Source organism: Aegilops tauschii, chromosome 6, assembly GCF_002575655.3.
Source record: "Aegilops tauschii subsp. strangulata cultivar AL8/78 chromosome 6, Aet v6.0, whole genome shotgun sequence".
In the NCBI taxonomy this organism is placed as follows: Eukaryota; Viridiplantae; Streptophyta; class Magnoliopsida; order Poales; family Poaceae; genus Aegilops; species Aegilops tauschii.
In genome coordinates this window covers 5,215,653-5,218,525 of record NC_053040.3, presented here as the reverse complement: position 1 = coordinate 5,218,525, position 2,873 = coordinate 5,215,653, and the positions used below count along the sequence as shown (strand labels likewise).

Genomic DNA, 2,873 nt, shown 5'->3' with positions numbered 1-2,873 from the left:
GCCAGCTGTCGACCGAGCGCGCTGGGTCCAGATAGTTGGTCGCGGGTCTTCTCCCGAACCGTGACTAAAGACCCCTTTGGTCGCGGTTCGATTATTTTAGGGACTAATGGGGGCGTATGGAAGCCTCTGTTTCTACTAGTGGCAGCTATGCACATGCATTACACGCGCGCAGATGCCGGTTCGGATCAGATCGGTTGGTCATCCCAACCTACTAGCTAGCTCTAGCTGGCTTCAGTGGCCTATTTATATATCGGGGTGCCCATCTACTCAATCTATCCATCTTGTTGGCTAGGGTTGTGAGCCGTAGCAAATTAGTTCAATACCAGCCAGCTAGCCATGGTTATGTGTTCCAAGAAGAAACGCAGCAGCACCGGCGTTGCCCTGTGGTGTGTAGTCGTGGGCTTAGCCCTGCTCGCCGTGGATGCGGCGGGCAAGGAAGGTGGTGGGCGAGCCGGGTACTTGGCTGAAGAGCATGGGGATGCAGCCTACTGCTCCGCCTTGTGCAAAGGCCGGTCGTAGTCGGACTTCGGACCGTGCTACAATGAGTGCTTGTACGGGAGGTAGGTAGTACTGCTCTGTCTTTGTTGGTTGTGAGCTTAGCTTAGCTAGCTCGTCTCCTTTCCAAAAAGTAATAACGGTCATGCTGTGAGCGTGCGTGTGAGACTGGCTGAATCTGTTCATGCGTCGCCAGGATCAGTTTTGTTTCTTTTAGTTCTGATAGCTACAAATAAATGGTGTTTGGTGGCCCACAGGGTGACAGGACAAGAACAAGCGAGAGGAGGTGGTGGAGTTGTAGGGCGAGCTGGTCTCCTGGCGATGCCGACGGAGCGCACCGGAGGCGAGGGAGAAGAGAAGGGGAAGCAAGAGGACCCCGTCGCCCGTCTGAGCGACCCAGTCTGGTGCTACGACGCCTGCCGTGAACATCCCGAATTGGACTACACCCAATGTGTTAATGATTGCTACGCTGAGAATATGCCGGACGCCGCACAGCTCGCGGCCCATGGAGGAACTGGAGGAGAAGAAGCAAGAGGAGGAGCTGTTGATGGGCTGACGGTGGTGGGGAAACCACACTGCGACTGGTTCCGCGACTGTACTGCAACGCCATGCGTCTGGCGATGTGGGAAGAGGGCCCAAGAGGAGGACGCGCCCTTAGCCTGAACTTGGACTGACGAAGCTATTGTCGCCGAGAAGTTGCTACCGCCTCCTGCTCAGACAACATCGTCTGTTTTAACAAGCTTTTAATTAGGTGGTCGATCTTGTTGTTAGCTACTTTGTTAATTATTATTTCTGTTTTCCTTGTATTTCATGTGCGCTTTTAAGGCCACCACTGCTTTCCCTTTTCTGAATAAAAGGAGGTGTGATGCAAGAAAAACTGCACTAGTGTTCCCAATGTGTCTGGCAATTTTGGTGATATGCATGGCGTCAAGGAATCAAGCTAACTAGCTCTAAATATATTGATGCAAACTGCACCAGATCGACACATAGTGTTCCCAATATTTTCATCGCCAAAATTTGAAAAATGAAAGAGGACACGTCACGCATGGGCCTCTACGCTAGCTGCACTAAGATCCGCTCAGAGTGATGCTAATATAATCTGGTGGCAAGGCTGCATGTACATGCATTCACCACGTAGCAGCTGAGCCACTTGATCCACCGCTTTTGTCTACATCCAGGTAACCAAGGAGCATATCGCCATAATCAAGCAGTTAAGCTTATGCATGGACTGGCCATGGGGGAGTAAACAAGCTGCACTTGCAAGTGATGGCAGTCAAACCTACGTGTAAGCCCATGCACTGCACGCGAGCCGATGTGGGGCTGATATGATCGGATGGATGAAGATAGATCTCTCGCGTGATCCATCCATCTAGAGAAATTATCGAGATCTTTCGTCTAAATATTTGTAAATCCGATATATTGGAGAAAATCAAGCCATATGAAGATCTACCTCTTTCCCTCGCATCGCCCCAGCCTAGGGCGGGGGCGCCCCTTTTCATTCCATAGGAACCGCCAGTGCGTCTCCACTTCCCCTGTGATGCCGCCGAAGGCTGACGCCATGCGAAGCCCGTGCGGCCAACAGCGGCCACAGGGGCCTTCCTCGTGGCGTCTTTGGAGCGGAGGGCGGCGTCAAAGATGACGGACAACTTTGAGGGCGTCTTGGCAAAGAAGGGGGTGGCATGTTTTAAGCGCTCCGAAGTGAAGGAGGAAAAGAAGCTAGAAAGGTTTACCATCTTGGTGTCGGCGGCCGAGAAGAAGAAGCTTTAGGAGAAGAGGAACCTTTAAGAGAAGAAGACCAAACTCGAAGAGAGGAGAGCTGAGCTCTCGGCCGCTTGGGAGGAGACAAAAATGTTGGCCATGAAGATCAATGAGTGGAATCCCTAGGCGGCGATGATCTTGCACGTTGGCCATGTCAAGATGTTGAATTGCTTGGCGGCCAAGATGGAGGACGCTGAGAAGGAGGTGGCTCATGAGGATGAGCCGGCGGCGGCGACAGAGTGAGCGAGAAGGCTCAGACAGCCGATCCGGCATGACAAAATTGCCGGTTTTTTGCGTGGACAACCAGGCTGGAACTATTATGACCGGGCACATGTAAAAACTATGAACAACCGCCTCTTTTTGCTCCTGATCGGGTACTACGAACGCCGCACTTTAATTTGCTCCATATTACTATGTATTTGAAATGAATTTATCCGGACTTCGACGGACATCTAGGGGATGTGGTTGGATCGCAGGCTCCGGTATCAATGTCAATGGAGTGGACCAGACCAGTCTGCGAACGAACAGTATATCCGTTTTAGGAGAGAGATGCCCTCATTGCGTCTACCACATGCGTTGGCATGCATGCACCAAGTTAAATTTGTGGCAATGGATATGTA

General features: G+C 51.7%; 1 pseudogene; it reads left to right on the top strand.

Annotated features, from left to right (window-relative positions):
* The first annotated feature begins 283 nt into the window (after window positions 1–283).
* LOC109734702 (uncharacterized) lies at window positions 284–1,372 on the top strand (annotated as a pseudogene).
* Window positions 1,373–2,873: the final 1,501 nt, after the last annotated feature.